The sequence below is a fragment of the Canis lupus genome, chromosome 1 (assembly GCF_003254725.2).
Source record: "Canis lupus dingo isolate Sandy chromosome 1, ASM325472v2, whole genome shotgun sequence".
NCBI lineage: Eukaryota > Metazoa > Chordata > Mammalia > Carnivora > Canidae > Canis > Canis lupus.
The window spans coordinates 121,864,967-121,878,331 of record NC_064243.1 but is presented as its reverse complement, the minus strand read 5'-3'; the positions used below and the strand labels follow the sequence as shown (position 1 = coordinate 121,878,331).

Below are 13,365 nucleotides of genomic sequence, written 5' to 3'. Positions count from 1 at the left end.
AAAGGCAGGAAGTCCCAGTGATGGTGGGGTCCCGGGAGGCCCCAGGGGAGCTGGCGGGCGGCGGAGCAGACGTGAGGCCAGCGGCCCTCCCACGGCGCTGAGCCACAGCCAGGCGCAGGCCGGGGGCGCGCACGGGGACAGGAGGCCGGCGAGGCTGGAGGCTGCAGAGGCTGCGCGGGCGTCGGGGACGGGCTAATGCCTGAGAACCGGGGAGCTTCTAGGGAGGGAGACGTGGCTGGTTTGGGTCAGAAGCTCCTCAGGCTGCTGGCGGAGGTGCCGTGGTGGGAGGGGGGCCTCTGGGCGTCACTGGACTCAGGGTCCTTAACCCCAGCTCCCGGGGCCTGGTGGGGGCTCCGTGCCAGCCGCCACTGCTCCTGGTGGGACACACGGCAGGACCGTCCCTGCACCATGGGCAAAGAGGCTCCCTGCAGTGCGGTGGCCGGACACTCCTCGAGGCGCCGAGGGCAGCGACGTGGGGACCTGAGAAGCTGGATCCAGAAACACGCACTGAAGGTCTCTGCGGCCGAACATTTCAGAATACCTCAACTGACAGCAAGAAGGAGCGGCTGAGCAGCAGCAGGGAGAAAGGAGGAGACGCGCTTCCGTGAAGAGGAAGCTCCAGGATAAGTAAGTAAGTTTAAAATAGAATAAGATGCGATACTTGCCGTGTAATTGTACTTTTTTAAGACCCTCTTTTAAGATTTGTCTGTTTATTTACGGGGGAGGGGCACAGGAAGAGCAGCAGACTCCCCACAGAGCCCACCGGAGGGCTGCAGCTCACAGCCCGGACACCACCACCTGAGCTGAAATCGAGTCGGATGCTTGTCCAGTCGAGCCACTCAGGTGCCCCAACTCTTCTTGCAATCCCGCGAGATGACTGGGCCACGTACCGTGATTGGGTGCAGCCCCAGCCACGCGCCCACGCGCTCGTACACACAGAGAAATGCCCAGAGGAAGCCGTGGAAGGGAACGTCCCCACCATCAACCACGTCCACCTGCGGGGCGAGGGGGAGCTGGGGAGAAAGGGTAGGTTCGCCTGCCTGCCAGGCTCGCGTTCCTCCCACGGCAAGACGGGTTCAGCATATGCTTCTGTAATTAAAAGTTAGGAATCGTTGTAAAATGAGTGAAATGCACAATAAGCTGGTCCCTGCCCTCACTTTCCCCATCAGAGTCTGAGGCGGGACGACCCACCAACCTGGACCACCTGGAAGCCCTGCTTATCCGTCTCACTCACTCGTTCATCCATTCAGTATGTCCCACTCTCCAGTCATTTGTCCACCCGACGAGGATTCCTGAGCACCTCCTCCAGGTTCTGGGCCGCAGCAGAAAACAAATAGAGAAGGTCCCTGCCCGGGAGTTCAATCCATGTGCACGTGTCTGCCCCACAGTCCCGCGGGGCAGCTGGGCAGAGGGGAGAGGAGCAGGGGCAGTTGTCGTCCCTCACCCTTGAGTTGAAAGATGGGGGAAGAAGAAAGGGGACAGTCACTAGGCTGAGAGCACGTGAAAATCACGCACTGGCACGGGATGGCATCAGGCTGTTCCCTCTCCTTGCAAAGCGCCTTCCGTGAGTCCTGGGCTCACGGACTCTGCTCAGCCTTCAGGCTTTCGAACGCCTCCTCTTCTTGGCAGCCCTGCCCAGCCCCCTCAGCTAAGATTCCTGCTGGAAGCTCCAGGTCAGATTCACAGACTGGCAGCCAGCAGCCATCAGCAGGCAGAAGGGGATATTTTGTTGTATCAGCCTGGTGGGTTGAGAGGTTCCACGCCACTGCGGGCACCGTGCCTGGTGTTTCCTCCTGCCAACACTTGAGCGTGTAGTTCCCAGGTAACATTACATCTGTGGGTGCATTGTCTTATTCCTCCACCCACCACCCAGCACATTCATTTAGGGCCAGTCCATGCCCAGTGGGTGGGTGGGTGGATGGATGGATGAGTGAAAAGATAGGTGGACAGGTGAATGGAGAGATGGACAGATGGGTGAACACACAGATAAATGGACGGATGCATGGATAGATGGATGGACAGATGGACAAATGGATACCTAGAATTTAGATGCATGGATGGATGGATGGATAGAAAAGTGGACACATCATCAGACAGATGGGTGGGGGATGCCTAAGTGACCCGGTGGTTGAGCCTCTGCCTTCGGCTCAGGTCATGATCCTAGGGTCCTTGGATCAAGTCCTGCATCAGAGTCCCCACAGGACTGAAGGGCCAGGTCACCAAGGGTGGACACACCCTGCTGAGAACGGACTTCCTCCAAGGGGCAAGGGGGCACCAACCAGGGTTGAATTAGGATGGGATCTGCTTGGGTGTTGGAGAGACCCCTCCTGGCTGTGGCAGACAGAACGAACCCCGGTTGGCCGTGGGAAGGAGAGAAGCAGGGGTCAGTTCCTGCTGAGAACACAGAGCAGGTGCGAGAAGCACCCAGGAGGGAGGTAAACACGCTACTGACCCGAGTGGGGCGCTGAGGGCGGGCAAGGAGTCGGGGAGAATCATCTCAGGGTTCCTGCGGTTTGGCCTGCCCAGTGCCCATCTCCCTTGGGAAGCACCCCTGCCCCCCATCCATGACAACACCCCAATCTCAATGAAACCACGACATGGGCCTGACCAATCCTAGCCGGCTGCTCCCTGAGCACGTGACCCAAACCTGCCCCCTGGACCCCAGCCCGGGGCCCCTGCCACCACCCAAGAGGCTGCTGACAGCAGGACCAAGACGTGGGCACAGCCATGACACAGGGGACCTGGACCTGGCCGTACCTGACACCCCTAGGCTTTCAGGAACATGCACCCTGGATCCTTAGGCCAGTCTGAGCTCAGGTTCTGGCGCTGGTGACCAAAATCGTTCTGAGCAAATCAATAAAGATGGCAGAGGCGAGCAGGACTCAGGCCCTGCCCTCGAGGAGAACCCTTGTGTCTGTTGGGACCAGAAGTCACTGCCCTGGTCACTCTGCACACACACGGTAGGATGCCAGGTCAGCGTGAGGGAGGCGCAGAGGCACCGCGACCCACACCTTCAGAGGAGGGCAGAGAAGGAGAGGCGGCAACACTTGGCCAGGCCTCGAACCTGAGGCTGACAGGTGAAGACGGGCAGATGTGCAAGGCAGGAGAGAAGACAGGAGAAGATGAGGGGAGCATCCCAGAGGGATCTGGCTCCCAGGCAGCACGGGCGCTGGCAGGGTGGGCAGGAGACTTGGGCTGCGGAGAGGCCATCCCGGGGTAAACCGCTGCCTGCCTAGCCTCACCTGGTCACACGGAGCCAACTCCACAGCCTGCAGAGCCAGGAAGGCCCCCTAGCTCCAACGGGGGCTCTGGTCCCGGAGGAGGGACCGCAGTGTAGACAGGCTGGCCGAGGCCGCAAGGGGCAAGGGCCGCGCTGGGCCGGCCTCCTCCAGCCAGCCTCCAGGCTGGGGGTGGGGCTGCACCCCGGCCTGGCCACTTCCAGAGAAGCCCAGTTTCCCACAGCATCAGCAGCTCCTGCGACGGGGAACAGAAGCACCCAAGGGCGGAGAGTCCTGGGTGTCGTGTAGCGCGGAGGCCACTCCTATGGGGCACTCACTCTGGGGAAAGTCCCCTTCCCACCACCTTCCCCAGGGCCACGTGCTGCAGCTCGCAGGACGGCAGCCTGTGCACTCGGTGGCAGGCCCGGGAGCCCCGGCTGGTCTCTGGCACCAGCTCCCCGGAGCCACCTTCACCTGCTGGAGGCAGCTCTGGCCTGGCTGCTTCCTGGGGATCCTCAGGTGCTAGGAAACCCGGTAGGAAAGTGCAGGAGCTGGCACCCCCAAATAAGAAAACAGTGCCGTCCGGTCTGGTCCTATGTGCCATTTGCATCCTTCGCCGTCTGGGTCTGGGAGGTCTGCTGGGGTGAGGCTGCGACTCGGGAGGCCGGGCAGAGAGAGAAGCCTCCACTGCGGGACACCGAGGAAAACGGCCTCGGACAGATGACGACGAGCACGGGCCGCGGAGAGCTCAGCCTCACGTGCTGCCCACAGGACTGGAAGATGTTTCCGCGGCTCTGAGCGGCAGCCCGACAATTAAACAAAGTCACCCAGCAATTCAGCTCCCAGGTGTCTACCCAAGAGAGATGAAAACCCGGGTCCCCACGAGCACCTGCACCCAAATGTGCAGAGCAGCACATTCGTACTAACCAGAGGGGAGACGGCCCCGATGACCCCCGGTGGACGAGTGGATAAACAAATGTGGCGCGTCCACACCGTGGAGTACCCTTCAGTCGTGAAAAGAAACGCGGCCACGTGAACAAACTTTGAAAACGTGACGCTAAGAGAAGGAAGCCACGTACCAAAGGCAGCAAAGCACACGAGTCCCTTCTATGAAAAGCCAGACCGGGAAAACCCAGAGACGGAAGGTGGATGAGCGGCCGCGTCGGGCTGCGGAGAGGGACTGAGCTGGGAAACAGCTACTCGGGTTCTTTTCGAGGTGATGACGATGTAATAGAAGCAACTACGGTGATGGCCACACGCATCTGGGAAGAGACTAAAGGCCACTGAACTGTTCACTCACACGGGCGAGCTAGGTTACGGGCGTCACATCCCAACAGAGCAGAAGCAGCAGCAGCAGCAGAACCGCAACCGTCAGACAAGCCAGAGTCCACGACGTCCTGCGAGAAGCTGCCCAAGAGCCGGGCCACAGGAAGAAACGGGTTGCGGTGGGGACGGGGCTGCTCTACGTGGAAGGAGACCAAAGAGCAGACCCCACGACCAAGAGCAAGGACTTCGACTGAACACAGAAACCTGGGGCAAGGGGGAGCCTGACCAGGATCACTCATCAAACGGTGTCACGGGATAACCGCGCCTGTTCCAGGACGGTGAGGTTCTGAGGAGCGAAAACGCGACCTTGCTCACTGGGGAGACTGTCTTCATGTTTAAGGGGTACAAACGTTTAGGATGAGGTGTGGTGATGCCTGCAATTGCACAGCAGACACGTGCGTGGCGGACATGTGTGTGTGCACGTGAGTCCGAGTGCGCATCCGTGTGCGAACGTGCGCGAGTGGAGAGGACGGGCAAGCAGATACGGCAAAGCACCGACCACTCGTGACGAAGATGGCCGTGAGCAGGTACTCGTCGTACCATCCACTCCTTCAAGGTTCTGGCGTTTGACCTCCGAGAGAGCTGGTAAGGGTCACTTCCGCCTCCGTGGCCCTGCCCAGGACCCGAACATGCCAGTGTCTGCACCGCGCGAAGGGTCTCCCTGGTGGCCAGCTCTGTGGGCCACGATCTCTGGGTCTCTGGCCCCTGCCCCGACCCTTGTCCCCGTCGCAAGTCCGCTTGAGCCAAGCGGATCTCACTGCCAACAGCGCTGGACACGGCCGCTCCCCGCCTCCTCGCCCTTGGCCGCCCCCCACGACGACAGCCCCACACAGGGCTCCTCGGGGCCACTCGGGTCCCTCCACGGCGCACCTCGCTGGCCTCCCGCGGCTCTTGGGACGAGGCAGGAGCCCCCGCCTGTGCACCCCACACCTGCCACCTCCCAGCCCCTCGAGCCGTGGCTCAGCTCGCCCGTCCTCCGGCTCCATCGCCTCGTCTGTCCATCGTCAGTCCCCATCTCCTGCCCACGGCTCAAGCATCGACTCCTCCGGGGCAGCCATTCTGCACCTTGCCCCGTCCACACCCGGTCCCCGCTCTCCGAGCACACACAGGCCTCCACTGTGTCCTCACGGGCGGCCCTAAGGGCTGCCGTGCCCCCTCGATGGCCACGTCCCCATCTGAAGGGAGCCAACGGCAGCACCAGGTGGTGGAGGATGGCGCGGGCCTAGTCCTCGTCCTCCTGGAGACGCACATTAACAGGCCACGTTGGCCGTCACCCGTACTGACGACGTGGTCCTCAGGGGGTCCCCGCCCCCACCAGCATGCTCCGACCCCGAGCCTGGGGACTGCACCAGGGCAGGATGCCTGGGGCTCTCTGCCCGTCCAGCCTGAGCACCAGACACGCGGTGCGGGCCTGTGAAGAACATCACCAGACCAAGTGGCACCAACACGGGGCTGTCACCAGTGGCCCGGCCGGCTGTGGACCAAGGGCACCGGGCTGTCCCCTTTGGCTGGTGGCCTGTAAGCAGAGCCCCTCCCGAGTCTCCAACCTGCCTGCTCAGGGACTTAGACCTTTGGCTCTTCCCTCTTTAGGAAAAGGACGGTGTCGCCTGAGCTCTGCCCCAGTGGCTGCTTTATAACCCAGTAGCATCTGCATTCGTGTACCACACTGTCGCGGGCTAGGAGGTGCCTCGCCCCTGCAGCCGGGAGCAGAGCCAGCACTCGGCCTGCAGCCACCAGTGCCCCCGGACGGCCTCTGCCTTGGGCCTCCAGGGCCCCATGCGGCCCCACGGCACCCGACGGAGGCAGACGGAACCCGACCCGAAGCGGGGCAGCCCCGTGGGCCGCGGGCCTCCACGCTCAGGGCCTGTGCCCACGCGTGCTTCTGCTCAGCCCGCCCGCCTGCAGGTGCCAGCCTCTCAGGCCTGCCCGCCCACTGCCCCACACACAGCCCTGCCTCCCCTGCCGCGGAGGTAATGGGCCCCCAGGACAGCAGGAAGCCCCGCCGCGGGGACCGAGCAGGGCCGTCATCCTTGATGGGGCACCCACCAGGGTCCTCTGCCAGCAGGGACGCGGGACAGTCAGGTGGACCCTGGGCGGGCTTCTGGCAGCCCAAGGACACGGGTCGCCCATGTCCGTGTGGTCCTGGGCACTGCCTTTCTCTCCCCAGATGCCCACCTGCAGAACGACAGCCGCTGTGCTTAGGACCGTGCAGGGGAGGGGACGCGGGAGCAAAACTACAGCTCTGCACACTCAGCAGGCCCTGGGCAGCCGCCCTCCCTCTGTTGGCAACCACATGTGACCCCTGTGACCACCTCCACCGCCCCCACCCTGGCCAGGCCGCCACCTGCGGCACCAGGAGACGCCCTCTTCCCATCCACGCTGCCCTTAGCAGCCGAGCAACCGTAACCGTGACTCCCCTACTACGGACTCCCCAAGGTCTCCTGCAAGCCCCAGAGCCCCAGAAGCCCTGCCCCTCTCCCACCCGCCTCGCCCCACTCTCCCTTGCTCGCTGCTCTCCGGCCTTCCTGCGGTTCCGCTACTAACAACATTAAATCCATCCCCACCTCAGGGCCTTTGCACCCACTGTTCCCTCCGCCAGGGATACTTTCTCCCAACAATTCTTGCCACATTTCCCCAGGCTTCAGAGCTTAGCTGTGCTGCCTCCGCCTGTTCAGAAAGGCCCTCCTGAAGCACCTGAGCCTTAGTGACCAGCCTCTGCTCCACCTACGGGCGCCAAGCATCCTCTCCCTCTCCTGTGCTTTACTCACTCATGTCCTGACCCCTCCCCCACCCAGAGACAGACCTCTCTGTCCTGGTTCCTCTATCCTGGTGAGGGGACAGTTCTTGGCATGGGACAGGAATTCAAGGAACATGCAATGGACGGAGGGACGGACGGATGGGAGCTGGCCGGCCTGGGCCAGAGCAGGCAGGCGGGAGGAGCCCGTGGCCCTGGCGAGCGCAGGAGCTCCTCAGACGGAGGCAGGGACGACGCAATTCTTCTGCCTCCTGTCCCACGCCTTGGCCATATGGCGTGCTGCACACTGGGCTGAGCTGCAGATGCTCTAACTTGGAGCTCCCTTGCTTTTGTGTGTTAATCACACAAGGATGGAACGGGCTCACCACACGTCTCGTGTTTGCTAACTATCTACATGTACATAAAACAGACTGCGGCGTTACCAGCCAACCCACTTGTGAAGTGGAAGGAAAACAGAGCAATTAGCAGGAGGGAGGAGGCGGTGCCGCCTGAGACGGTGGCCAAGCCCCGCACTCTGTCCCCGAAGAGGGTGGGCTCTCCCGCGGGTCCGGGACGGGCCTGGGCAGAGAGACCTTCTGGCTCCTCGGCCCTCAGGACAGGGCACGGGGGTGCCCCGTGAGCCTCGGGGCCCCCTCCACCTCGCTCAGGCCCAGACACACCCGACACCTGCCCTTGCCCTGCCAGGACGTGCCGCTCGAACTCTAGCCCTGAGCCCTCTGCTCTGCTCACTGCACCTCTGACACGCGCTCGCCCTCCCGGCTTCGTTCTCGCATCTTCCACTCAAACGTGAGTACTGAGCGCCTCCCATGTGCCCTCGCGTAGCTGCCTCCTGAAGCAGGCCCCAGACAGCAAACAAACGCACAATTACAAAATGTCTCAAGTGCGATGAAGAATAAAAATACGGGGCTTAATTAAAAAGACAGAATTAAGCATTGATGCCACCCTAGGAGCTGCATTTCAGGACAACCAAGTAGCCCCAATTGATATGGAAGATTTCTTTCCAGAAGACTCCAGTGGGTAGAACCTGAACAGCCGTGCACTGCAGCAGGGAGGAGGCAGGAGCCCCGGGCCCCGTGAGGAGCAGCAGTTCCTTCAGGGACACTGGTTACAATGGCAAGGCTGTGGCAATTACACAAGCAGAGGACTTGTCCTTTCTTTCTCGTTCTAAGTTCTTTTTTTTTTAATTTTTTTTTTATTTATTTGTGATAGTCACAGAGAGAGAGAGAGAGAGAGAGAGAGAGAGAGAATGAGGCAGAGACACAGGCAGAGGAAGAAGCAGGCTCCATACACCGGGAGCCTGACGTGGGATTCGATCCCGGGTCTCCAGGATCGCGCCCTGGGCCAAAGGCAGGCACCAAACCGCTGCGCCACCCAGGGATCCCTCTTTCTAAGTTCTTTACAGGTAATGCACCTGCTCTTGCCGGCATCAGGGTGGAGTGCTCCCGCGTACCATCCCTCTGGGTATGTAGGCCTCTAATTAGGAAAGTGATGAAGGAAATAGAAAATCACCATTTTGCAAACCCTAATCACATAACTGATTCAGGAACCAATTATGAATGGATGAAACTATTAGGTGAGGCCTCACGGGGGCTGGTACTCTGGCTGGAGGAGGCTGTCACCACCTGACCCCACTGATCGATCTCAGCGTCACGAAAGTGGACGGCCAGGCACACGGGCCTCTGGAGGGGTGACGCACAGCGCCCACAGCATCACCGGCAGACACGAGCTTAATTGGCTACGAGAGCCGGCGTCCGTGTCCGGGGAAGCCAGGGGAGAGCGGAACGAGTCAAACGACTCCATGGAGAAGCAAAAGGGACAAATGCAGAAAGTGAGGTGAAGGAGACTGACCTGGATTACACGGCAAATGTGGAACACAAGAGGCTACTAGGCTACTCCCCAGTGGAGAGCAAAGGACACGGGAACCACACGTGGTGTGCGGATCACACACACCGATGGTTAAAAGACACATTTGAGACAACTGGAAAATGTGACTGTAGACGGAGTATTAAATTCTACCAAGAACCGTTCAGTTTGGTAGGCGTCTTACTGGCACTGTGGTTATGGAAGAAAGCGGCCGTGCTTTAGAGATGCATACTCAGGCACGTCCAAGTGAAACGACAATGTTTGGAACCTGCCTGGAAGTATGTTAGCAAAGAAAAAAGAAAAAAGCCGCCGCAGGGTCGATGAAACAAATACGACAAAGTCTTAATTATTAAACCTACAGGACAAGTATACAAGGTGTACAATCACTTCTCTACTTGTATGTTTGAAATACTTGTAATTAAAAAACAAAACAGGATGCTGAGAGAAAGCGGCGAGTGGCGCACCCTGAGACAGAGAGAACCTGATGGAGGCAGGTGGCTGGCGAGGCCTCCTCCGGGAGGGGCTGCTGGAGCCTGAGCTGGCCCCTGGGGGTGGGGGTGGGCAGGGAGCAGGCAGCAGGCCAACAGGTGCACACGCACCACAGAAGCGGAGCCCAGTGAGGGCCGGGTACAGGCCCAGGACCCCAGGACCCCAGGACCCGAGCGCAGCAGCAGAAGCCGAGCCTGGCGGGGCCTGGCTCTTGTGCAATCGACTATTTTGTGATCAGCACAAGGCTGTCAAATGCGGCAGAAGGGGCAAGTTTCACTGATTCACAGAAGTCAGTTATTTTTTAGGAAAAAGATGATTTGGGCTGTTTGGTGACAAAGGCATTTCCGTGGGGAAGAGACAGCGACACAGTGGGAAAGAAGTTCAGGACGGGGTTCGGCTGCCCAGAGAGCAGACCGTGGCTCCCTCCAGGATGGGACGGAGACAGGTCAAGAGACAGACTGGAAATATTTGGGGTGGGTGCACAGGGAGCCACTGGGGCTTGCCGGTGCCCGCAGTGAAAGCTGTTCTGAGCCTTGAGTGAGTGGTGGCAGCAGGTGGTGCTGCAGGCAGGGCAGGATGGGGAACCCAGAGTCCACCCTGGGCGTTGTACCCCGAGGGGCAGTGGAGATGTCACGATGTCAAGTAGGCAGAAAGAAAAGAGCAAGCAGGGAGGGGACATGTGGAGTCAGTCCTTCACTGCAATGTCCCGAGGGGGGGGGCGGGGGGAGGTAGAGCAACCAGGAGCGCGCAGCTGTGTCCTCACAAATACCCCCGACACGGCTGGGAGATGCACCTGGGAGTCGATGAGGTGGAGGGTGTGGGTGAGCTGGCAAAGCCACCCGCAGTGACCTGCAGTGACTCTCCCCTCCCCAGCCCTCTCCTCCCCCGAGCAGGATGAGGCCTCCACTGCCAGGTTCCCCAACCCCTGCAGTTTGGGGAGGACCACGGGCGGCTCTTCCACTGGATCTGAGCATCTTGAGGATGGGATGCTTGCTTCACACTTCATACTCCCAGGACAGAAGTCATCCCTGTAACCATTTAACAGACACTTAATGAGCGTCAACTGGATGCAGTTCCCTCGTGAGCCCAGTGACACGGTACAACCACCACGTCCTCTCGTCTGGCATCTGGAAGGATGTGAACACAGGGAACCTGGTCAAATGTCCCACGGGAACTGAGTTCACAGATCCGTGAAAACCTAGGGGACTCTTGAGGAGATCCAGGAACAGGGCCCCAAAAGACGGCCACCCAGGACCCCTAGACCATGCGCACTGAGCCCGCCCACGTACTTTGCCAGGCCAAGCTCAGGTCAGCCTCACCGCAGCCTCTTCATCACCCTGTGGGCCGGTGACGTGCCTTCCCCAGGATCACACGGATGGAGCCCGGCAGCTGGGATCTGCAGCTCCCACTTCCCTTTCCTGTAGTGTGGCCGGGGCACCTGCCACAACTGCCCCACGGCCTCCTCCTGCAGCACGGGGGCCAGATCCCTCCTCGGCCTGCCTACACCTCTGCACCTTCGTCATCCCCTTTCCTCCTCTGACCACAGTGTGACATATTAATTTTAAGTAACAGCACATCCACATCATACAGGGAGTGAGTCATTGCCTTTCAATTCTCTTTCACGTGTTCTGCTTCATCAAGGACAAAGCCTCATCTGGAAGCGGAGGGGGCTGACACCTCTCTCACGTTCGTTCATCTCCTTTTCTAAAACACTGTGCTGAGAAACACACAACACAAATTTACCATCTTACCTACTTTTAAGAGCTGAACCAGGGATCCCTGGGTGGCGCAGCGGTTTAGCGCCTGCCTTTGGCCCAGGGCGCGGTCCTGGAGACCCGGGATCGAATCCCACGTCGGGCTCCCGGTGCATGGAGCCTGCTTCTCCCTCTGCCTGTGTCTCTGCCTCTCTCTCTCTCTCTCTGTGTGTGTGACTATCATAAATAAATAAAAATTAAAAAAAAAAAAAAAAAAGAACTGAACCAGTGTCGTGTCTACATTCACCTAGTGGCACGCCCTTCCCTACGCTCTGTCCTCAGAACTTCCATCTTGCAAACTGAAACCCACTAAAAACTCCCCGTGGCCCTCTCCCTCCCCGGCCCTGGCAACCACCCTTCTGCTTCCTGCCTCTAGAATCCGAGGGCCCCAGGACCTCCTGTACCTGGAATCACCACCTCACTTCTTGATTTAAGTAGGAGATCAGGCCTCGAGGCCATGACCTGCCTCTGGCCTGCAGTTATAAACACTCACCGCTTCCCTCTGCTTTGTGGTGTCGCGTGCGGGGGGCGGGGGGGGGACGGGGGACGACACGTGGGGGACAAGTAGGTCTTTCTTTTCAAACAGATTTAAGGAAATACAACGTGCAGGGAGAGGCTGGGGGTGGAGAGGCTCTGAGACAGCGGCCCAGGGCGGGAGGTGGGGAGGTGGGGAAGCCCCAGCCTGCAGCGCGGAGGCCCCGTGACCTCCAGACCAGCCGCACCTGGGCCTCAGCACCCTCAGCACAAGGATGTGCCCCACGTGGCACACCGGCCTGCCGGGCGGCCGTCACCATCCGGGAAGCACTCTGGGCGCCTCTCACCTTCGCCCCCATCCGCTCACCCACCTGCTCAGCCAAACTTGCCGTCCAGACGCTGTGCAGCCACCGGGGATGCTCGGGCCTCTGGGCCTGGGTTACTCCCAGTCCACCCACTCCTTGCTGCCTCCTCCTCTCCTTCCTGTTTAGGGAATGGGGACCCACCCTCACCCGACACCCCAGCGAATTCGGGGGCGGGGGGGTTCCTCTGGGTCAGACAACCACAGTGGCCAGGTTGACCCCTAAAGGAGGACACGGGGCGAGGCTGTCCTCCCCACCCGGTGGGCCACCGCGTCGGTAGCGACCTCTATTCGCCCCCTGTTGGCAGGGAGTCCTGCTCACTTCCTGTCTACCTGCCCCCCCGAGGGGGAGGTGTCCCGGGAGCTCCCGCAGGGCGGGGGACGCGGGGTCGGATCGGGGTCAGGGTCAGGGGCTGCGCCATGCAAGCAGGTGACAGAGGGCGCGGCCAGGGGCGTCAGGATCCGGGGGATGGAGACGAGAGCGTGTCCCGCTCCCAGAGGCTCCCAGGTGGGCACGCACCTGCGGAGCCGCAGCCATGGCCCGACCGCGCATGCGCGAAGCCCAGCCGCGGGAGACCCAGCCTCCGCGGCCTGATACATACACCGGCACAACGGCTCCGGCATCTGGAAGGTTCTAGGGGCCTGGTCTTGGGCTGGGCTGCGCCCAGGAGCTCGGTGACCGACAGCTGCCTCCCCTTCCTCCGCCTCTGCGCCCCTCGACCCCCGGGGACCCGCGTCTCTAAGGCTCGGCACCTCGAGCGGCAAGATGGCCTCCGCGTAACAGACCCACTTCCGGTCAGCATAGTGACCCCCCCCGGGAGGTTCTTATTGGCCCAGCGGGGGTCACGTGCCATCCCCTGAGCCAATCACACGGTCGGGAATGGGCGATGCCCATTGGCCAAGCCTCCCGCACCTGCAAAGCACAAAGCCTGGTGCTGGGAGGAAAACATCCCGCGAGGGAGGCGCGCAGGTGGGGAGGGCCGCGTGGGACCCTGGGGACCCTGGGGACCCTCGGGACGGAGCGCTTGGGCCCCCCCCCCCAGGGCGGGATGGGAGGAGCTGGTGCGCTGCCTGCGCGTCCTTCCAGCGTCTTCCACCAGCCGTGCGCCCCGGGGACCCTGAGCT

At 61.0% G+C, this 13,365-nt stretch overlaps 1 long non-coding RNA gene across 6 annotated transcripts; it reads right to left on the bottom strand.

Annotated features, from left to right (window-relative positions):
• Nucleotides 1-693: 693 nt before the first annotated feature.
• Nucleotides 694-13,030, bottom strand: LOC112645609 (uncharacterized). 6 transcript variants are annotated; one of them, XR_007403374.1, is made up of 5 exons: nucleotides 12,994-13,030; nucleotides 12,251-12,362; nucleotides 11,403-11,582; nucleotides 1,235-1,445; nucleotides 694-1,089 (listed from the first exon to the last, which is right to left on the bottom strand). It is a non-coding gene; the product is annotated as an uncharacterized LOC112645609 (long non-coding RNA). The 6 variants fall into 6 exon arrangements; XR_007403373.1 differs by lacking the exon at nucleotides 12,994-13,030 and adding an exon at nucleotides 12,761-12,987; XR_007403363.1 differs by lacking the exon at nucleotides 12,994-13,030 and adding an exon at nucleotides 12,843-12,987.
• Nucleotides 13,031-13,365: the final 335 nt, after the last annotated feature.